The sequence below is a fragment of the Pelodiscus sinensis genome, chromosome 4 (genome assembly GCF_049634645.1).
Source record: "Pelodiscus sinensis isolate JC-2024 chromosome 4, ASM4963464v1, whole genome shotgun sequence".
Lineage (NCBI taxonomy): Eukaryota > Metazoa > Chordata > Testudines > Trionychidae > Pelodiscus > Pelodiscus sinensis.
In genome coordinates this window covers 46,736,466-46,760,886 of record NC_134714.1, presented here as the reverse complement: position 1 = coordinate 46,760,886, position 24,421 = coordinate 46,736,466, and the positions used below count along the sequence as shown (strand labels likewise).

General features: G+C 41.1%; 1 protein-coding gene across 3 annotated transcripts in view; it reads right to left on the bottom strand.

Moving 5' to 3' along the window:
- The window catches only part of SLC25A21 (solute carrier family 25 member 21), a 382,587-nt gene that overhangs the window by 233,970 nt on the left and 124,196 nt on the right, over positions 1 to 24,421 (bottom strand). The gene's annotated exons all lie outside the window — the stretch shown is intronic.

Below are 24,421 nucleotides of genomic sequence, written 5' to 3'. Positions count from 1 at the left end.
AAAGTAGCTGCTTTTGCGGAAAAACTTGCCATCTGTCTACACTGGCCGCTTGAATTTCCGCAAGAACACGGACGATCTCATGTAAGAAATCAGTGCTTCTTGCGGAAATACTATGCTGCTCCTGTTCAGGCAAAAGTCCTTTTGCGCAAAAGCTTTTGTGCAAAAGGGCCAGTTTAGACAGCTTAGATTTGTTTTGTGCAAAAAAGCCCCGATCGTGAAAATGGCAACCAGGGCTTTTTTGTGCAAAAGCGCGTCTAGATTGGCAAGGACGCTTTTCCGCAAAAAGTGCTTTTGCGGAAAAGCATCCGTGCCAATCTAGACGTGCTTTTCTGCAAACACTTTGAACGGAAAACTTTTCCATTAAAAGCATTTGTGGAAAATCATGCCAGTCTAGACGTAGCCCATGTGTTTGAGACCAAAATCTTGGACCTTAATGGGCTTTGGATAAGGCTGTAAAGCTACAACCGTATTATAGCTACAGTGCCCCTATTATCAAAATTAAAAAAAAAAAAAACCTAGACACCTGCCACTCCTTACCAGAGAGAAGCCTACAGTATTCTCTACATTCACACCGTCTCCTGACCTCCTGGGTTGGGGCTGTCATTGGCTGGGCACCACACCTGCCCCACTCCCTCTGGTGAGTCTGCTACTGTTCTGTGTCTGCTGTAGCTCTTCCTGGGGGTAGGGCTGGGGCTGGGAAGAACACTCCCCAGTGCTCACAGCAGCACCAGCTGAGCATAAAGAGGACAGACAGGTGTCCTGTTTTCAGGCTTCCAATTTCCAGAACTGACCACTGAAAAACTGGACATTTGGCTCCTTTTTAAACATTGCAGGACCAGACTGCATGCATCCATGCTTGCTTAGGGCTCCCGAACACCTCAATGGATATGAATAAGTTGGTGGTATGTGTATCTAACCTGAGTGAATGCCCTTTTGAAAATTTGGCCCAGTTCTCCTTTTAAAATGTAGTCAGTGTTTTGTGGCACTCTGTAACAACTTCCAAACATCATGAAAATCTGGTGTTAGTCTTAAGGGTCAACTCTACTGTTTTCAAATTATACACTATACAAACTCTGCACAAAAAAGTAAGATATAGTAGTGAGTCTCTTGTCCAAGGATCAGCAACAATAGCTGTTTTCTCTATAATAATTATATTAATAGTTGCAAGGAGAGCAGAGAGTTATTCCTGAGCTTGCCAGGATATGCCAAATATAGTTTTGCAAAGGACCAACTGCTAATTAAAATCAGAGTTTTCCCCACAGGCAGAATATCACAGAACTAAGAAACTTAACTGGCAACCGTTTACAGTTGTCAACATGATAGTTTAACTGTTCTTTGCAGTTAGAATAATTTTCATCAGTGAATTGGAAGATTACAGTACCTTTTAATTTTAAATACTTTTGTAATGTTTGTGTTTTATGCTGTTGTATATCATACATAACCCAGGATGGACATAGGGTGCTAGAAAAAAAAACAGAAAAAAATTGGTGGTGTACTACCAGTGACCTGAATATTTCTCTAAAAATCCTACCTTTGTAAAGGCAAAAACTCACTATCCATATATTCTATAGGTAGCTTTTATCCCCTTTCAGAAAATACTTCTTATAGGTAAACCATTCCAAAGTTTTGACACGGATTCAAGTTGAGTATTACTGACATCATGCTCTCCATCCCTTACTCCAAACCACATAACTTAATAGTTTACCTCCCAAATTCTCCCTTGTTTTTTCTCCGCCTCCACAAACCTCTCCAACCTCTCCAGCTCACTATTGTACAAGGAGGAGGATGCATTTTGGGCTTACAGGGAATTATTTTTTTTTTACTGTCCGTGCAAAGCTGTAATCTGTATCCCCATTTAGCAGCCATTCTATCACCTCCTAGGGCTGTTAGATAACAATACAGAGGCAGAAAGAAGCCAGACAATGACAGAGAATGAGGCTTGAGAATTCCAGAGGATTATTTTCTAAGATCATGGCTGTAGATATATTTTGGGAGCTTAAGAGGGACAATGGTTTTCTGGTTAAGAAATCAATGTGATACTATTGGGAGGAGAAAAGTGAAAAATAGGTATGGAGAATCAGTTTCTGCTTGTGGAAGATAAGATAAGCAGCTTTCAGAACTAGGGTAGCAAGCTCTGCTATTGCGTGAACTGAATGAAAATCATCAGAACATGATGGACATCTGGATGGCATTCAGTAGGTTCAAAGGAAATCTGAGTATACAACTTTCAGAATTAAATTAAGACTTGGGTGGGAGGGTATAGACTAGATAGAAGATCACGTGAAAGAATCTAATTCCCAAAGGGTGAGACCAAACTGGAAATCCATTAGTGGAACGTTAACAGTAAGTAAGCTAAGAGCTGAAGTGGGCACACACACACAGCTGGCCATTATAAACCACATCTGCAATAAATCTAAGACTGGTAAGGAAAGAAGTCTTACATGCTGAAGTCTCTGGAACCTACTCTAGGCAGAGATAGTCACCCAAACACCAGCAAAAAGAAATTCCCTTCATGTGAGAATAAAGCATGATGGAGAGGACAGAATCTTAGATCACCAGTATTTTCTAAAAGCTCTTCATAAAACAAGATTTTAGCATGAATAAGGCCTGGGATGAAGAATGGGACTTTTATACAGGATGTCTCTTTTTCCTAAGAGCTGAATGCTCTGGACAAAAAAGAAGCCCACAGGCCATTAATTTCTTGCACATTCTGGGGCTATTAGCATCTCTTTAGTTTACAGGGTCTTTCCAGGTCAGGGGAAGCAGAAGGAAAGTAAATAATACCTTCTGCCCCATAAACCAAGATGATATTTTGGATCTATACTTTTACGGTTTACAATATAACTTAATCATTATCTGGGAGGGAGTTAGATGCAAAGTGAAAACTCAATGCTCTTTGTGTATTAGTACTTACCCATTTGAATACTTCCTTATGTAGCCAAACAATCTCCTGAGTATTTTTGGACTCTTCTGAACTAATCTACTTACTATGGTTATTCTGGATTCCAGATTTTGGTGGACCATCGGAACAAAGTGGAGAATACTATAAGAAGTGACTAGCACAGATCTGATAGGTCAAATATGTAGGCACTGCTGAGTTGTTTGTCTCGATGACAATATGTTGGTGGCCAAGAAAAAAATTCAAAAAGAAGGTCCAGGCATATTGCCCTATACCTCCAAAATGTTGAACAGCTTTCTCTTACTGGACAAATAATTCTATTAGTTTGCCTTGCTTGAGGAATGAACTCTGGAATAGCCCAGGGAGAGGCATGTGTTATGATATAAATACAGGACCCCACAAGTCTCAGGGAAGACAGAGTCAGAATTGATTGCAATTGACCATAAGGACAAGGTTGGCATTAGGAGCTTGTGGGTTGTGATAGATTTTCAGATTATACAATGTACCTAGTATCTTCCGGAGAAGGAGGTAATAGTGGGAGCCTTGAAAAATCATTATCCAGATTGATATAAGGAATGTGTTTTTCTTTGCAGAGACCTTTTTCATGGCTAATGTAAAAAGTTTTGGCCTGTTATCCAGGGTCTTTGAACAACTTAAGTCAAATCGAAATGAATAACAGAACTTAAAATAGCTTCACATTTCCATTACCCTCCTTCCATTCCTTTTTACCTAGATTTAAGTTTTTGATGTCATTTGTCCATTGTTGTAATCAAATATGCCTTTTTACTATATTATCACCATCAAGTAATATATTAAAACTACCACAGACTAAATTATGATCCCAATGCATGCATAGGATTTATGCTGACTTCGTAATTCCCTGCCCATGCATCGAAGGACAGAGTTTATTCCTCAAATTACCAAGACAACTTATTCTTGTACGCAGAGGAATCAGCTAGTGCATGAAATGTTAAAAGGAAATGAAGACATTTCATCAGGTCCATTCAAGAAGACACACAAAAGACACAAAACTATTTTCATTATTATGCATTGTCACCCGCTTCCCAAGTCTTCCATTTGAGATAACTAAGTGATATACATTCTCATCATTTTCCTTAAGTATATTTCAAAAGAAAAAAAATCCTCCACAAAGAAAGTACTAACAACTGACATTTTTGCTTGCATTATAAATGAACATCACTTCAGATAAACAAATCAAGTTCTGCGACAACTTACATAAAGGTCAATCTTAGCATGCATTCTATAAATATTACTTGTTTTGAACTATATGTTTAACATTGTCAACTTTGGTAAATACTTTTCCTCTAAAGGGAAAAACAAATAAGGAATGATAGAAATAAAATACTCCAATGTTACTGGTGATCAGAAGGGGGGAAAAGAAAGGAAGGAAATGATTCCAAAAGAAGAAGGCTGTACAAAGTCCCAGTTTGGTCATACATTTTGGTATTGGTTAGTAAACCAGACCACCATATATAAGCAAAACATTCCATTCAATATTACGTCAACCTTTTACAAAAAGGTCATCATTGTAAATTAATGTTCTATGCACCTGTAAAATCTGATGTGCATTCTTTCAAGTTTTTATTTCAACACTTTGTCTGTCTGAATTACCTCCCACAAGAAACACATAAATTAATATTAGAAGTTTTCCAAATGTCAAAAATGAATTAGTATCACACTGAGCCTAAGAGTGAAAGAGACACCATGTGCATTCATGTGTTCTCGCTACTATAATTCTGACACATTTATATCATGTTCCAGGACTGGCACACATAAGTAGTACGTATAGTTTAGTGTCTTAGAATACAGTGACAAAAATAAAATGTTATTTGCATAAAGTTTGTTGAAAATGTTCTGGCAAAAAAAACCCTAAAATAATTTTAAAAAACACTAGCCATAGTAAATCTAACAAAAGCTGTTGAGGGGGAAAAAAGTGTACACACTGTGCTCTACACTGTGGTTCTAACCTAAGTAAAAAAGTTGGTTATGTGGTTTTAACAAAAAATATAGGCCAGCTAAAGTCAAAGAAGTTCTGTGCCTATATTAAATATTAACCTGTTAAATATATGTATACATTTTTACTCTACACATACATCCACTGTATTTGATAACAACATGATGTGCAATCTAGCAGACAAAGTTATAACAAAAATCAATGTTTAGAAGCTGAATCTGGACAAATTCATATTAGAAATGAAGCATAAATCTTTAACAAGGGGGTTGTGAAACAATGAAATGTAACAAGGGTTGCAGTGGATTCTGCACTGGAAATTCTTAAATCAACACTGAATATTTTTCTAAAAGATATGCTCTAGCTCAAACATTAATTAATTTGAGGGAAGTCCTGTGGTCTGTGTTAGGCATGCATAATGATCACAATGGTCCTTTCTGGGCCTTATCATCTATGAATTTATATTGATTTTATGATTTGGGATCTTATGGTTTGTAGGATTTTTTTAAATTAAAGATTTGAAGCTCAAATTTGATAAAGTATAAATTTCACTCTGTGAATCTAGTATAGTTACAGGTGACATGCAGATATGTAAGAATAATAATCTAAATATATATATTTAGAGAGTTGGTGCATCTGTCTGTCTGTCCATGAGTCCATTTGTACTCCTATACGGTAAGAGCTAGGACCACCAAATTTGATATACAGCTTCCTCTTATCCTAACTTAAAGCAAAGTAAGGGTTCAGTTGTGAAAATAGGATGTGCCTGGAATGGGATTGTTTCCCATAACATGGAAAGAGAGGAAACTGATATGAGGGACAGTTATATTGCAGAGTGACTACAGAGGGGCGGCCACACCAGGAAGAGAGTGGCTAGCTGGGGCCAGAGCTGTCTTTGTCACTGGCCACTGCCCAGCTAAGCAGGCCTTTCCTCCAAACTCCTCTCCCCAGCCTTTGGCTGCAGCACAGGATGGGGGGGCGCTGCCAGCCAGCACCCTCACCAGCCAGCAGCCCAGTTTGATTGAAAGAATCAGTAAAATACCAAAAGGGTCCTAACACTCTTACTCAATTTTATTCAGGCAGTCTTCCAAATCCCATTGACTCCAATGAGAGTTTTCCTGAGGACTTCAGGATTTGGCCTGAAATTAAAAATGGTCACTTACTCAGTAACAAAGAAACAGATAATAAATAGATACATTGCAGGTATATTAAAAACAGAAAACAAAGCCTCTGAAAGCAAACTTTATGACTTGTCTGGTTTAGGAATTCTTTGCTGGATATTGGAATTGTTTCACTTGGCCTATGTGTTAGATTTCTCTCCACAGCTATGTGAATCCTGCCAGGCTCAGTTAACAAAATGAACTCCTGCAGCTTGATTCACAAAGACTGGAAGGGAACCAACTCTTCTTTGTTCACTTAGAGACTCAAGCTCTTGCTTTCTTAGCAAATGCTTGTTACAAGATTCACTCCCAGAATTCTTAGTGTGTGAATGCAAGGCAAACCCCAAGCATTTCCCAGATGCATTTATAAGGATGAGAATTCATAGGGCTTCACAGCCCTTGAGCTTCTTAAGGAGCAGACTAGAAGCAGGAGGAATAGGATGAACATCTTGTTCAACCAAGTGACCTCCAGACTTAAGTACTGTAATGTGCTCTGTGTGAGACTGCCTTTGAAAACTACCTGTAGACTGGAATTTTTGCTGTATAGAAATACAAGTGTATGGAGGCCTTTTTTCCATCAAACTCACTGATGCCGGCACTTCATAAACTTCACTAGCTGCCTTTTATTAGAATGGCAAGCTATGAGAAACTGAAGTCTTAAATTATTTAAGATCAGGGGCTTAAGGGGCTGCCTATTCCATCAAAGGGGCTGCCTATTCCATCAAAGCAACAAATCTATGAACTTCAGCTACACAGGACAGTTATTTTGAAATAACTGACATTATTTTGAAATAATGCAAGCGTCTACACAGCAATTCCGTTATTTCAAAATAATTTAAAAATAACAGATGGATTATTTCAAAATCTGTAAACCTCATTCCACGAGGAATAATGCTTATTTCAAAAAGGCTATTTTGGAATAGCAGTAGTGTGGACCACTGCTGCTATTTCAAAATAGCTCCTCCCAGGGCAATTCAAAATAATTACTCGGCAGTGCCTTCTGGGGCTCTAATTTGAGGTAGCACATCCATATTAGGGAAGCCTGTCTCTGACCAATTTTGAGTCTTTCATGTAGTGTAGACGTGCTATTTCAAAATAATCTATTTTGGAAAAAAAATTCCGAAATAGCTTATTTCGAAATAAGGGTGCTGTGTAGACATACTCAGGAAGAGGGACAAAGCCATTTCTGTTGAAGATCCACAGTCTCAGAAATCTCTATTGCTAAGATTCACTTACTGCCTTGTCAGAATAAAGGGTTTTTGTATATGTGTTGGAACTGTAATGGCTTTGTGTACTCCCATTCTTAGAGTTATGTGGGATTATTATACTGTGTGTGTAGTATTTAATATTAAATTAATGTATGTTAAGGTGGGCCACTGGGCATTAGATACAGTGATAACAGCTGGCCCACAGATGGGGGCAGTGGAAAAGGAGCAATTGCCCGAGGGCCTGGTGATTTTAAAGGATCTGGGGCTCTGGCCACTGCTGCTGCTGCAATAATAGCAGTGGCAGCTGGAGCCCTGGTCCCTTTAAATTACCACTAAAGCACTCTGCAGAGTGCTCCGGGCAGCTCTTAGAGCTGTCTGGGGAGGCAAGGGTGTCACGCCAAGCACTCTGTGTGGCTCTGAGAGCTGGGGGGGGGGAGGGGGTAGCAGTGCGGTCTCAGCAGTGCTAAGGGCTGGGCTCTCCTGACTCTGCCCCTTCCACCTGAGGACCTGCCCATTCCAGGAGCATGGAGTCTCCCCCCCCCCCCACACACACACCTTGCCCAGGAGCCTGTGGAAGCTGCCAGCCCTCCTAGATAACAGTAAAAAATAAATGTTAATAAATAAGTCCACCTCTCTTCAACATAAAAAATGGGAATTATTCTGAATCTTGGTTTTCATGTCAAAATTCCCCTCGTTGTGTAATCTATCTGAAAGAGGTGACACAGTTAAGGAAAGAAAACATCTAAAATAAAAATCACGAGTTATACTGCTAGATAAAAATCTGCAAGCAGATACTGTACGAGAAGTTGCTTTCCTAACATGATAGGAATGTTGGTATTAAATCAGCTTATTTTGACACAGTTTCTGGAAGTCTATGTGTTACAGTTTTATTTTTAATATTTTTTTCACTGGAAACTGGTTGTTGCCCTTGCCATATGTGGATATGTGATACGAAGCATTTAGGAGGCAAACCGCAGCCAATGGGAGCCGTGAGGCTCCTTAGCTATGGACACTTAGGCTATGTTTACACTGGGGGAGAGGTATAGGAGAGAGTGCAAGGTCTAGGAGGGAGTTGTGACCTGGTGCAGTGAGGTACAGGGAGTTTGGATGGTGACCTGGAGGAGGGAGTTAGGATGCAAGCTAGGGTGTCAGAGACAGGCTCTGGTTGGGAGGTACTTACGTAAGCCAGCACCCCTGCAGCACTTCAAGGCAGGCTGGGCTGCCTGCCTGCTGCAGACCCGCTTGAAACTGCAGGCTTATTCCCTCCACTTGACTCTCAGATCTGGGAGGGGAAAGAGATTTGTGCTGCTTCCATCCCCCCAGGCCAATCTCTCAGCTCCTATTGGCTGGTTGTTTCCAGCCAATAGGAGCGGAGAGATTGGCTGGGGTCATTTCCTATTGGCCAGTTGTTTCTGGCCAATAGGAGCTGAGGATTGGGCTGGGAGGTGGGAGAGATTTCACAAAGCTTCCCCCAACCTTCATAGCAGAGAGACGCATGGACTGTGCTTAAAAGCATGCAGCTGTGTGCCTGAAGGTCCCAGCAGGGTCGTCCATGGGCCGGATCTGGTGATTTGGTGGGCCGGCCCCTGGCCTCCGGGCTGTAGTTTGCTCAGCCTTGCTGTAGATAGTTCTCTGAAAACATGTAATCAATATGCAGTGGCAGTCAAAAAAGCTAACAATGTTAGGAACTATTAGGAAAGGGATAGCTAATCAGACAGAAAATAACATGTCATTATATAAATCTATGGTATGCCCATGCTTTGAATACCATGTGCCATTTTGTTCATCCCAATTCTAAAAAAACTAGAATTAGAAAAGATACAGGGAAGGGCACAACAATGAATAGATGTATGGAATGACTCCCATAGGAGGAGAGATTAAAAAGACTGGGGCTTTTCAGCTTGGAAAAGAGACGATTAAAAGGGAATATCATAGTGATCTATACAATTCTGAATGTTGCAGAGAAAGTGAATAAAGACGTGTTATATAACACAAGAATCAGGAATCGCCCAATGAAATTAATGGGCAGCAGGTATAAAACAAACACAAGGAAATGTTTCTTCACACTACTCACCGACCACCCATGGAATTCACTGTGGGGATGTTGTGAATGGCCGAAGTATAACATAAATTCATGCAGGATATAGGTCCATCAATAGCTATTGGTGGGATGGTCAGGGAATGCAACCCCATGCTCTGGGTGTCCTAAACCTCTGCCAGAAACTGGGAGGGGATGACAGGGGATGGATCATTTGATTGGAGTCATGCTCCATTATATAAAAATGTAAGAACATAAGAATGACCGTAATGGGTCAGACCAAAAGTCCATCTAGTCCAATATCCTGTCTTGCAACAGTGACCGGGGCTGCTGATGGGGGTGGTGGGGAGGCAAAGTGGCAGTTGCCCCAGGTTCTGGTGATTTATAAGGGCTGCAGAGTCTGAGCTCTTGAAATTGCTGCCAGAGCCCCTACACAGTGAAGTCCAGGTGGCACTAAGGACTTTATAGGAAAAGACATGGTGCAGCCTAAGTGGTGGTAGTGCGGGCTGCCTCTAGTCCCATCCCTTGAACTCAAGCCACGCCCCCATTGCCCAGGGCCTTCTCACCAGCCCTGACAGTGGTCAATGCCAGGTGCTTCAGAGGGAATGAATGGATGAGGTAATCATAGAATATTAACATTGGAAGGGACCTCGAGAGGTCATCGAGTCCAGTCCCCTGCCCTCACGGCAGGATCCAGTATTGTCTAGACCATACCTGATAGACATTTATCTAACCTACTCTTAAATATCTCCAGAGATGGAAACTCCACAACCACCCTAGGCAATTTATTCCAGTGTTTAACCACCCTGACAATTAGGAACTTTTTCCTAATGTCCATCCTAAACCTCCCTTGCTGCAGTATAAGCCCATTGCTTCTTGTTCTATCCTCAGAGGCCAGGAAGAACAAGTTTTCTCCCTCCTCCTTGTGACACCCTTTTAGATACCTGAAAACTGCTATCATGTCCCCCCTCAATCTTCTCTTTTCCAAACTAAACAAGCCCCGTTCTTTCAGTCTTCCTTAATAGGTCATGTTCTCTAGACCTTTAATCATTCTTGTTGCTCTTCTCTGGACCTTCTCCAATTTCTCCACATCCTTCTTGAAATGTGGTGCCCAGAACTGGACACAATACTCCAACTGAGGCCTAATCAGCGCAGAGTAGAGCGGAATAATGACTTTTCATGTCTTGCTCACAATACACCTGTTAATGCATCCTAGAATCATGTTGGCTTTTTTTGCATCATCAAGTAATTAATCCCCTGTTACTAATTCCCAGTTTCTGGCAACCAGACGCTAGGGACAGCATCTCTGCCCATCCTAGCTAGTTTATTGCCTCTGAAACATCTGGCACTGGTAATTGTCAGAAGACAGGATACTGGCCTAGATGGTCCTCTTGGTCAGACCCAGTATGGCTGTTCTTGTGTTTTTAATTCTTACAGGAAATATGGAAAAAAATGTAATGTATCCTTTATAATTAGTTCAATAGAATTAGGAATTACAAACGTATCATGCACTAATCATGAATCTTATCTTATTACGGGGTGGGCAAAAGGGCCTCCGTGGGCTGGATTCAACCCACCAAGTGGGTGGATCCAGCCTGCGGAGGCCCTGCCACTCTGAGGCCAATCAGGGTGTGGGGGCAGGGGAAGCGCACCAAGTTTCCTCCGCCCTGCCAGGAGCATGTAGCACTTTGAAGTGCCACGCATTCCTGGCAGGGCTGTAAGAGACTTCATGTGCTCCCCTGCTCCCAAGCTCTGATTGGCCTGGGGGAGGTGAAGCATACAAAGCCTCCTCCCCCCCGTGAGGAGCGCATGGCACTTCAAAGTGCCACGCATTCCTCATAGGTCGGGGTAGGATGGAGGAAATTTTGCACACTCCTCCTGCCCCCAGGCCAATCAGGGCTGGGGGCAGGGGAGCACGTGAAGTCTCCTCCCGCCTTGCCTGGACAGCACAGCACTTCAAAGTACTACATGTTCCTGGCATGGCGGAGGAAACTTTGTGTGCTTCCACCCACCCCCTGGCCCTAATTGGCCTGGGGTTGGGGAGCATGCAAAGCCCCTTCCCAGCTGCCAGGGGCATGAGTACTTAGTGTAAAGGGGGGGGCAAAGGGGCTCTCCTCCCCCCAGGCCAATCATGATCTGTGGGTGGGGAAGCCTGGAAGGATCCTGGTCCTGCCTCTTCCGGGGCAGCTGGAAGTGGCCCCCAGCCAAAAATTATTGCTCACCCCTGCCTTAGTATGTTTGAATTTCTTTTAAGTTTAACCTTAGTATTCAGTTTCTGAGGGATGTATCATTTATTTTTGGGATAACTGCAATACACCTCTGGGCTACATCTACACTGGCCCCTTCTTCGGAAGGGGCATGCTAATTTTGAACTTGGGAATAGGGAAATCCGCTTTTTTTCCGGCTTGGGGATCTCTTATTCCTACTTCAAAGATGCTTTTTTCCAGCTTTTCCCCAAGCCGGAAAAAAAGCGGCGGCCATGTTTATTTAAATCCTGCGGGGGATATTTAAATCCTCCGCAGATTTCCCTATTCCCAAGTTCAAAATTAGCATGCCCCTTCCGAAGAAGGGGCCAGTGTAGACGTAGCCCTGATGTTTTTACTCTGAAGGTATTGAATTATACTCAACTTTTAACTCCAGTTTACCATTGCTTTGTTTTACACTTAAAAGTTGGTCAATAGACCTAAACGCCTATAACTATATCAAACCTACCGACCGCTATACTTACCTGCATGCCTCTAGTTTCCATCCTGGACACACCACACGATCCATTGTTTACAGCCAAGCACTGAGGTACAACCGCATATGCTCCAACCCCTCAGACAGAGACCTACACCTACAAGATCTTCAACAAGCATTCTGTAAACTGCGATACCCACACGAGGAAGTGAGGAGACAGATTGACAGAGCCAGACGTGTACCCAGAAGCCTCCTGCTACGGGACAAGCCCAAGAAAGAAACCAACAGAACACCACTGGCCATCACCTACAGTCCCCAGCTAAAACCTCTCCAACACATCATTAGTGATCTACAACCCATCCTGGACAATGATCCCTCACTTTCACAGGCCTTTGGAGGTAGGCCGGTCCTTGCCCACAGTCAACCCGCCAACCTGAAGCATATTCTCACCAGCAACTACACATTGCACCATAATAACTCGAACTCAGGAACCAATCCTTGCAACAAACCTCGGTGCCAACTCTGCCCACATATATACACCAGCAACACCATCGCAGGACCTAACCAGATCAGCCATACTGTCACTGGTACATTCTCCTGCACATCTACCAACGTAATATATGCCATCATGAGCCAACAATGCCCCACTGCTATATACATCGGCCAAACTGGACAGTCCCTACGTAAAAGAATCAATGGACACAAATCAGATATTAGGAATGGCAACATACAAAAACCTGTAGGGGAACACTTCAATCTTCCTGGACACACAATTGCAGATCTAAAAGTAGCCATCCTGCAGCAAAAAAACTTCAGGACCAGACTTCAAAGAGAAACTGCTGAGCTACAGTTCATCTTTAAATTTGACACAATCAACTCTGGATTAAACAAAGACTGTGAATGGTTTGCTAACTACAAAAGCAGCTTCTGCTCTCTTGGAATTCACACCTCCTGATCAGCTGCTAGAAGTGGGCCTCATCCTCCTTGATTGGATCCACCTCGTCATCTCCAGCCTGATCCTGGCCTGCATATTTATACCTGCTTCTGGAAATTTCCACTACATGCATCTGACGAAGTGGGTCTTTGCCCACGAAAACTTATGCTCCTACACTTCAGTTAGTCTATAAGGTGCCACAGGACTCCTCGTCGCTTTTGAAGATTCAGACTAACACGGCTACCCCTCTGATACTTAACTATATCAGCAAAACTCTCTAAGTATAGACATAGCTTATACTGGCAAAATTGCTTTATTAGTATAGTATAGTAGAGGTTTGAGGAGAGAAATAACTGTACTGGCAAAAACAGTTTTATGCTATTATAACTGCATCTACACTAAGGATTTCCCTGGTATTGACATTTTGAAAAATATTATACACCTGACAGAGAGATACCAGGAAAAATTTCTTGCATAGACCTGGCCACAGTTTTTATCTGGAGTATTATTAATTGTGGGGCAATCAGTGAGGTTCTTAAAAGAAAGTTTTGTATTAGCTTCACATATTTGAGATGTAATTGACAAGAATCCTGTGAAAAGGCATGTTTTAAAATTAGTTTAATTTAGTGATATCTTTTCAATAGCTTCCTTTGACATTTGTGAACTAAAGATCCAGAATGTGCATTGCAATCATCTCTACTCAAATGCCAGCATTTATAATACAATTTATGAATTTTCCATTTTATATATACAGTAATTATGCCTTTAACACGTGCCTGCTAAACATGTTTTCGCAATAGCACGACTTTTTTTAGGCAACATTTTTCTAATAACATGACCGACCCCGAAATAACACAAAAATAATCAAGTGGAGGACTACTTCACACGGCAGTATAAGTTGATGAAAACAATGGTAATACGCATGAGTGGATGAATACATATGGTCACAGTGCTCCTCTGCTCACTCACGTGTTTATCTTTGTGTTTTAATAAACCACGATGACTTGTGTTACTAGATATCTTGTGTTGCTAGATATCTAAAGTTGACATTGATGACCCAGCACCAACAAAAAAATTGACTTTGCCACCACCACCTGAAACACAACCCCCACCTTTTCTATTATTTTTAATGGGAAAATTGGCCCCGCATAGCATGTTTTTGCTTAGCACGAACATTTTCAGAAATGCATCTATAGTGTTAAATGAGGAATTACTGTAAATTAAAAATGGAGGTATCTTTGGGTAATTGTTATTAAATTCTGATGTTTTAATGGGAGATCATTATCATATATTACTACAGAAGTCCTTAAGAATACATTCTATTTGGAGAACTGTATTTCTGAAATATATTTCAGACATACATACAATATATAACAGAATATAATGCTATGGCTGATAAACAAACAAAAAATCAACCACTCAAACAAAAAAAAATCCCAAAACATTTTTATATACAGGAATTACAGCAAATTTAAAGCATTTTATAGTGTTTGCTCATGTTATAAAGATCTGGTTTTTTATTTTTAAAATTTTTCCACTGAATATTTTAAACACTTTTTGTTTTCAAAATAATTTTTTTAAAAAAGTTTCAATTTTAAAATGACCCATCAGATGACCAATAAACATTGGCAACATTAAAAATATCCTAAGTAGAAACAATAACTGGAAAATATTTTTCAGGGAAATCAATAGACAAAATATTCTCATTTAACTTTTCCATCAGAACTTTGTGAAGAACCCAAATTAAAAAAAAAAAGAAAAATACTTCTTCATAAATAAGATATCAACTAACACAATGCTTTAATTAAAGAGAGAATTAACATACATGAGAGATAACAGGAGCTCTGAACTTAGTGGGAATTTTAATCTTTTTAAAAAGTACTTGCATACCTTAGAACATTGTCTAATATTAAAAGCAAGGAGTAAAACTTTGTATAATAGGTTTAAAATAGATATGGGCCCAGATTCAAACACTGACTAGAAACTCGTGAAACACAGATCTGGATCTACTCTTTGCTGCTGTATCCTTTACCATTTTAATAAGCCAAATTTAAAATTCTGGATCTACACTCACTAAAACTTTAGAAAAGTTCAATAGAGATCTTAACTTTTCATCATGGACCAGTTTCTAGTGAAAAGTAATTGTTGTTTTTGAATTGTAAATGGATTATTTAGAATACTATTAGGAGAAGCCATAAATTATGGATTTAACGTTCCTATCATAAAACAAAATGAAAATCACAAATTGTCTTGTTATAATAAAATCTGAAGCCATTTCTTTTGTTTCTAATTCTGAATATTAATCAAGCAAAGGGTAATCCGTATTTTCAAACCAAACTGGGTAGAGAAGAACTCTCAGCATAACATAAGGAAAACCTCCCTGGCACAGGAAGTCCTTTCACTTTTCAGAATGTCATCCATCATGCTGGGAAAACTGCAGGAAAGTAACCTACTACTTCTTAATAGGCTAGTGCACAGAGAGTTGCTTTGAAGCCACAGCTGCCCATAGTAAATTTCACTGACCCTTAGAGCCTTCTCCAAGTTCTCCAACTGTTTGTCTCCCAAGCTACAACTCAGTGTTAGGTCCAAGTCAGAGCACCTGACAAAACGAAGGAGCCCCAACAATATGAGAATTTAAAGCTTTCAGTGATGTTGTCTTTTCCATACAGCACCAACAGAGAGACCTGATGCCATTACATCTACCTACAGACTGAATTCACTGTCTGGAGACAGAGTTCAACAGGGACTTTCCTTTAAAGGATGGTGTTCCATTGTACTCATTTTCACTGTTAGAAAATTTAAAACACATAAAGTACTATAGGAATCAATAATCAGTGACAATACCCGGTGTTCAGTTCCATCTCATTTATCATAAAAGTTAACACAGAATTGAAATCAAACAGCTTGCAAGAAACTGAAGAAATAAAAACTGTGGTTTAATAATACTTCAAGAACTTCATATGCAAGCACCATAACATTGCTTTTAAACATCAATTAAGCCTCAGATATCACAATACTAATTCATTAATTCTTTCTTCCTGGTCAAGGAGCACTCCTGTACTTTTCATTCTTTCCTGACTTTTTTGCCCTCATTTCTAGCCACCTATTCACTCCCTTTGACTTGCTCCTTATGTCCCTTCCCCTATCTCATGTGAATAAGATTGACAAGATCCAATGTAACTACAACATTCTATCATAGATGCTGATGTTTCTTGTCTCCTTTCCTCTTTCAACTCTTCACCTGTCTCAGTGACCTGATCCTCATCCCACATCCTGATCCCCTGCCATTCATATGGGCTTCCTTGCCTTCCTCCTTCCCCTTCTTAGCATAGCCTTGCTATGACTAAACCTGACAAATCTTACTATATAATTTAAAAATGTGCTTATGGCTGTCTATCAGTCCACCTGTGAATTCGTTTGTTCAAGAACTCCTCCTAAACGGTAAGAGCTAGGACCACCATATTGGTATGCCTTCCTCTTATCATAACTTAAAGCAATGTAAGGATTTGGTTGTGCCAGGATAAAGGGATGTGGCCGTGAGCTGATTGTTTTTCATAAAATAGAGAGGGAAGGGTCTATTAGAAGGGACAGTTATTCTGTGGAATGACCACAGGGGGCAGCAAGAGGCCAGACATGGAGATCAGGACAGCTATAATCTCATTGAGTCAGCAGTGGGCAGGAGTGGAGAAAGTGACAGCTCTCTACTATATATTTCAGAGAGTTTGTCTGTCTGCGCCCCAGCTGGGGGACAAGGATCCCTCTCCCAGCTGTGCCTGGTGCAGCAGCCATGGTCAGACACTTCTCACCTGGCCCCAACCTCCTACAGTGAGAGAGGGCTGGGGTTGTCCTTTCTCCCCACGGCAGGCTGCATAGTGACCCTACATCCCCAGTCTCATCCCAGAACAGTGATTTAAACGAAGCAAAACAAAACTTATTTGAGATAAGGACCCAAGCAATGCCAGGTAAATCTTCTAGTGCCCTATACATCACAACACAAAACATAGCTTCCTCCTAATACAAACAAACCTATGCATGCTTGTCATTTGCTATCAATCATTAATTGTGAGTAAATAGGAGGTTCTCAGGACTGAATTCTTAATGCAATGTAAGATTTGGGGATTTTTAGAAATATATGCATTTGTTTCAACCAGGGCAAAGATGTGGAAACAAACTGTAACTTGAAATCATAGTTCACTGCCTTGTCCATTCCTGAAACAACACATGTGCATCTGTCTGTGATTCTGTTTGTTCAAGAACTGCTCCTAAACGGTAACAGCTAGGGCCACCAAATTTGATATATAGCTTCCTCTTATTGTAACTTAAAGCAAGATCAGGGTTTGGTTGTGCCAGGACAATGGGATGTGCTTGGAATGTTATTGTTTCTCATCAAACAGAAAGGGAGGGCTATGATAGCAGGGACAGCTATACTCCAGAATGACCAAAGGGAGGCAGCAAGCAAGCATGCCCCGTTGCCCTGAAAACCCTGGAGAGCTGCAGAGCAGCTGCCAGCTGGTCAGCGCAGCCACCACCATGCCAACCCGGCCCAGGGCAGCAGCTGCTGGCTGGGCAGCACAGCCTCCACAATCTTGGGGAGCAGCAACTGGCTGGGCAGCATAGGTTCCACAGTCCTGGACTAGTCCCAGTGAGCATCCAGCAGCTGGGCTGTGCAGCCGCCACTTCCCTGGGCTGCCCTCCAGCCCAGAACACAGGGTAAATCTTCTAGTTCTAAATAAGTAAAATGTGAAATTTTCTACATCCATCTTCTCTTCTGAAAGAGGTTTGAATGAACTGAAGGGATTAAAAGCACAGGGGAAAAAAAGAATTGGATATATTTACAAAGGGTAGATTTATGCCCCATAATGTTTCTTTATTCCAGCATAAAAAAGCACATATTTTGTCAATTTCTCTGAAAACCTGGCAATGCAAAACTGCCCATTAAACTTTGAAAAGATGATTTTACAAGATTTTTCAAAGAAAAGCATAATTTTGCAGCTTTATAAGAATTTATATAAAAGGCAAGTGGAAAAACCCTGTAGATACACAATGTTTTGGGAAAGCAGTGGGTTGACCCAAAACAGAGTAGTAATATCTTCAATATGCGCTAAAGTTAAGGAAAATTCTTATAAAAATAAGTATCATTGGTAACTGACCCAGATAAATTACACACGTTATTCTAGGATGAATCAAAGTCAGTGACCTTGTGCAGGAAACCTATGCAAGTACTAGACAAAATGACTTGGCAAATGCTGAAGGTAGAGTGTAAAGATGAGGGAAAGTAGCAGTAGTATTACCTCTGGAAATCTGCAGGATCTCTTTTCAGAGTACGCATGTACTCTGTGGATGAAAGGTGGCATGAATGTCAAGGGATCACAGGCAAGGCGGAAGTTTCTCAGCAGCAACATCTGCCTCTGAGTTGTCTGTAGTTTACCACGTAAAATAACAGTCTTATCTTATCTTGGATAATGTTTTGCAGCAAGGAGTCTGATATATTTAAAGAGTAAACAATTTGGCACAGGGACTACGCCTTCTCGTGTGTTTGAACAAAGTGGAACTATGATCCTGATTGGATCCTCTGGATACTAATTTAAATTAAATAATAATTATAGCAACTTATGGCAGAAACTACACGGCTAGCAGGACTACTCTACTTTCAGCACTCTGGAGGTAGAATTGGCAACACCTCCTCTCTTAGCACATTCTGAAGGCCATGCCCTTCAGTAAGCACAGTAACCACATCATCTTTCCTCATGAAGAAAAAACAAAGACTTTTCAGATCAGGCTGAAAAATGATTGAAAGGATCATTTTGTTCCTGACGCACTACATCAGTCTACTTTTGAGGAACTTGTACGTCAGTATCTACTATATGTTTTAGAGAGTTGTCTATCTGTCTGTTTGATGAAGAACTCTTCCTAAATGGAAAGAGCTAGGACCAGCAATACAGATTCCTCTTGTCATAACTTAAAGCAATGTTAGAGTATGGATGCTTGTGCCAGGAAAATGTAGTGCCTGGAGTGGGATTGTGTCTCATAAAACCAAACAGAAAAGAGACAAAATCATCAAATCAAGTACAGTCATCAAAACTGACATAACTGGGCGAATGTTGAAAGCGAATGAACCAATATGATCCAGAAAAATAGGATGAACCTGGAATAGGCTTGCTTCTCTATAAACTTTATTCTGTTTTGGCACTTCTGGGCAATGCCAGCTAAACCTGCTAGCTTTCTTATAAACTGGGAAGGACATCAGATGCAAGAACTATGAAGGAAATCTGAGAACAGGTTATAAAGAAAATTTAAAATGACCCTTAAATCTATTAATTTTATTTATATCAGCCTAGTTCAAATAGCAGAAAACTCATGTATTTAGCTAATTCAGCATCCCCATTTAGAGAAATCCCCTTAAGCCTTTATTTTGTAGACAAATCAGAAATTCCCTTTTAATACCCAGTGTTGATTTTCCAACAATTTTAGGCCAAACAAAAAATGGCATCTTTGATGCCATTGTTTATTTTTCACCCCTGTTTAGTAATACAGGCAGTCCCCGGGTTACGTGCAAGATAGGGACTGTAGGTTTGTTCTTAAGTTGAATTTGTATGTAAGTCGGAACTGGCGTCCAGATTCAGCCGCTGCTGAAACTGACCAGCGGCTGACTACAGGAAGCCCAAGGCAGAGTTGCTCTGCCCTGGGCTTCCTGGAATCAGCCGCTGATCAGTTACAACAGCGGCTGAATTTGGACGCCTGCGACAGAGCAGCTGGGGCGCTGCCGGGTAGGTCCCCGCAGCGCCGCACCTCAGCGCTGCAGGGACCAACCCGGCAGCACCCCAGCTGCTCTACCCCAGGCGTTTCGGCGAGAAAAGCCTGGTCTGCTTGAGGGGGGCACACTAGCTGCGCCCCCTCCCCCAGCAGACCAAGGAGACGCGGGTGGCGGGACCACCGAGACGCGCCACGGTCCCGCCCACAACCTCCGCGGCTTTGCTCCGTGTCTCCCTGGTCTGCTGGGGGGGGGGGCTCCCCCCAGCAGACCAGGGAGATGCGGAGCAAAGCCGCGGAGGACGCGGGCAGTGGGACAGCCCAGATGCGCCGCGGCTGTCCCGCTGCCCGCATGCTCCGCGGCTTTGCTCCATGTCTCCCTGGTCTGCTGGGGGGGGGCTTCCCCCCCCAGCAGACCAGGGAGACGCGGAGCAGCTTTTCTCACCCCGAAGAACACGGGCGGTGGGACCGCGGTGCATCTGGGCGTCCCACCGCTCATGTCCTCTGGGGGGAGAAAAGCCCCGTTCATAACTGCGGATCCGACATAAGTCGGATCTGCATAACTCGGGGATTGCCTGTATATTAGATACAACACAAATGATGGCTATCTATCGCATGTATATCTATAACTACCACAATACAAAATAACTTCAATCAACCAATCTAAAAGCTGACAATTCAGGGAGAATAGAAAAGCACTTAAATCATTTGCAATTGTGGGCAGAAACCAGACAAGCTTTTGCTTTATTAATCTCTATCAGAAGACTAAACTTGGTTTCAATTATGATGTCAAGTTAATGTCAAACCACAGAAAAAACACAGAAGTTCAAGGTCAGTGTGTTATCCATTTTGCCAGTCACATAAATGAATGTAGCATTATAAATACTTTTGTATAAAAACTGGTTTAACCCAGTGATTCAAGGAATAAAAATTAAATTCTATATTTTAAAAATTACCACTAAAGTTACAGAACATTACAAAAAAAGCAACAACCTAGTCTTTTTACATCAGCATTGAAATTGGCAATTAGTGTAACATGATCGCATGACTACATAAAGAAAATGCATAGGAAGAAAAAAATTATGGACAAAATCTTTATTCACAAAAGTGAATTTCTACACTTTCTAAAAAATGAATCCAAGACTATATAAAGATAAAGCAATCACATATATGCCCCATCAACAGCAGGAAGAGGTGGAGGCTCCAGGGAGAGGCACACCTACGATTGGTGAAAGTAGGGAAAAAGAAAATAGATCTCTTTAAAATTGCATCAGAATGTTCAGTCTGTGACTTTTCCTGTTTCTATGCTGGCCACTAAATGACTAAAGTACGACACGGTTAATTAGAATGGCAAATTAGAAACATGATCAAATGGCCTGTACTCTACACTCTGTTACAACCGTGGAAACCTAATGGGGCTGAATGCTCACAAGCTTGGGATTGTTAATGGGCATGATATTGTGCAGAGAACATGTGGCCTGCAAGACAGTTCCTCTTTCTGTTATTGTCTTACCCATCTCACATGGAAATTTTACTGTAGTTTCCTCATGCTAGAATCCTATCTTATTCTTATAGGAAATTACAGAGAGTACTTGTGTATAGAAATTCAATTTAGCACAATAATAGTACCCCACAAATAAGCCCTATGTACAACAAGGTTCTACTAAGAGGAATTTAAGAGATCATGACAAATTATTCCATGTTTGAGTCAGTAAAAATCCAGTGCTGCATAATGGATGAAAATTAAATTTCTGGTACAGAAAATATGACAAAAAACAGAGGAGGGGGTATGTATATTTAGGTAAGCAAGCAAATTTCACATATATTTTAGTACTGAGATCTGAATGTGAAAGTTTAAATAACTATGCAAAATTTTACTTAAATTAGAAATAAATTAGTTGTGCTAATAAAAAGAACATTTTCTCTTTGATAGAGGACAAGTAAGAAAACATTTCAGTTTGTTATGTACTCAGCATGTGAACCATAAGAATGGTGGATGTCCAAACCAGGCAAAATCGCACCTATCTCATTACCAATACACATCAACACCGAAGAGAGAAAATTAGTGAATCTGATGGGATGATATGGCATTTGTTACAAAATCCCATGAGGGAGAGACTTAGAAGAAAGCAAAGTTCAAGGCACCCAGTAGGGGTATGTCTACACTACCCCGCTAGTTCGAACTAGCGGGGTAATGTAGGCATACCGCACTTGCAAAGGAAGCCCGGGATTTGAATTTCCCGGGCTTCATTTGCATAAACTGGGTGCCGCCATTTTTAAATCCCTGCTCGTTCGAAACCCGTGCCGCGCAGCTACACGCGGCACGAACTAGGTAGTTCGGACTAGGCTTCCTAGTCCGAACTACCGTTACTCCTCATTCCACGAGGAGTAATGGTAGTTCGGACTAGGAAGCCTAGTCCGAACTACCTAGTTCGTGTCGTGTGTAGCCGCGCGGCACGGGGTTCGAACGAGCAGGGATTTAAAAATGGTGGCACCCAGTTTATACAAATGAAGCCCGGGAAATTCAAATCCCGGGCTTCATTTGCAAGTGCGGTATGCCTACATTACCCTCCTAGTTCGAACTAGGAGGGTAGTGTAGACATACCCTAGGAGTGAGCATTGCAGAGGGAAACTGTCTAAACAAGAAAGTCACAATGCAAAAATCTGCATTTTCTGCTACTGTTGAGGGAAGAGAGGGCAATGCACACCATTGCCAAGCAGTCTGAAATTTAAACCAATACCACTGGTATTGGATTTTTCTTTCTAGATCAAAAGAATAGCAGCAATGCCATCTGCAGTTTGCTTAGAAAAATTGTTAGAGCAGATGTTCCAATGTGTGGACCCTCTATTCTCTTACAGGGAAGTCACTTGACAAATAACCATGAAATAGCATGGGAGAAATATCTGCACCCTGTAAAGCAGACCACTAATAGAGCAACAAAGGAGAGCCAAGAGGGAAGGAGAGAAAAGACATCTAAGTCTAGTTTAGGCTTCTCACTGAGCAGCATAACCTCCAAAAACAACAAGGAGTCCAATGGCACTTTAAAGACTAACAAATGTATTAGGTTATTAGGGCATAAACTTTTGTGAGCTACAACTCACTTCCTCAGACAAAAAAAGAGACAAAAAATGGAAAAAAGGATACAGAGATGGGAATGTGACAACAGTGCTAAATCAGAGTGGATGTGGCTCATGGGCTCATGTGGCTCATGGGCTAAACTGGACAGTCTCCACGAAAAAAGATAAATGGACACAAATCAGACATCAGAAATGGTAGCAAAGAAATCTGTAGGGGAACATTTTACCCTGCCCGGTCACTTAGTCATGGATTTAAAAGTAGCTGTTCTTCTACTAAGGAATTTCACCAGCTAATTACAGGGACAGAGTGAGGAGTTAGTATTCATCTACAAATTTGACACAGTTTCCCTGGGCTTGACCAATGACGCTAGCTGGATGCCCCATTATAAAGCCAGTCTTTCCCTCTTCTAACAACTGCATCTTTACACCAAAAGCTAAGAATTGGACATTTCCAACCCACTAGCACCAGTTCTGCAGTTGACAGGTACTTTGCTCCCTCCCCACTTTGTTATAAATATCTTGATATAATATATATATCTTGATATAAATATCTTGGTTCTGTTATTTCCACTCCAGCTGAAGTGGAGTTTACCCACGAAAGCTATTGATACTATATATTTTTGTTAGTCTCTAAGGAGTCACAAGACTACAAGTGGTGAGAAGGATAGAGTACTTGAATGAGAAATTACCTCTTGCAATGCAAATGAAATAGATACATGGAGTGCTTCTTGCATTACAATAGGTAATTTTCCATTCAAATACTTTCATCTTCTCACCACTGTTGGAGATGAACCACATCCACACTGATTTAATTAGCACTGATGTCACACTCCCATCTCTGTGTCTCTACCCCCGCCCTCCCCCCCGTTTTTTCTCTCTTTTCTCTTCATTATCTGAGGGAGCGAGTTGTAGCTCAGGAAAGCTTATGTCCTAATACCCTAATACATTTGTTAGTCTTTGAAGTGCCACCGGACTCCTTGTTGTTTTTGCTGAAACAGATTAAAATGTCTACCTCTTGAAACCCATAATCTTTAAATGTATTGCTACTCACTGATTGTCTTTTCCTTTCATTACGCAGCAGGACGAAGCCAGATTTCTCACCCATCCACCTACGGTAGGCAGCAATCACTCTGCATGTACTGTTTAGAAAACTCCGAATGCCACAGGAGTGTGGCAGGACCTGTGTGACAAGGCCTTAGAGTGATTTATTCATTGCTCTCTCTTTCTACCTGGATTCATTGCCTCTGGCACAATAAAACATGGTACTGTTTTTTTGTAGACATGGAATTGATTTGTTCACTACATTTTAAAAACTGCTTTCATTTAACAATCTGTGAAATCATAAGCAGATAAAATAAAGCAGAAAATTGCCTTCTCAGTGCATTCAAGCATAAGTCACTTCATTCCTTCACAGATGAATGATACTTCAGCAGCAGGTTGGCTCATATAGTACCTTCTATAGCCCTATATAATTCTTTGGAGTTCAATAATTGTGTGCACCTAGGCATTATGATGATTCACATCCTATAAACATCATAGATGGATGGACGCCTTTGCAGTGCTACTGAAAGAGGATAAGAAGGTCACTCTGTATTCAATTGTTTTGTGGGATCTATGGAAAGTATGTTCATTCTTCTCATTGGACCTGTTAAGGTTATCTCAATAATTAATAAATCATGAGGAGTCTGGCTCCAGATTTACAT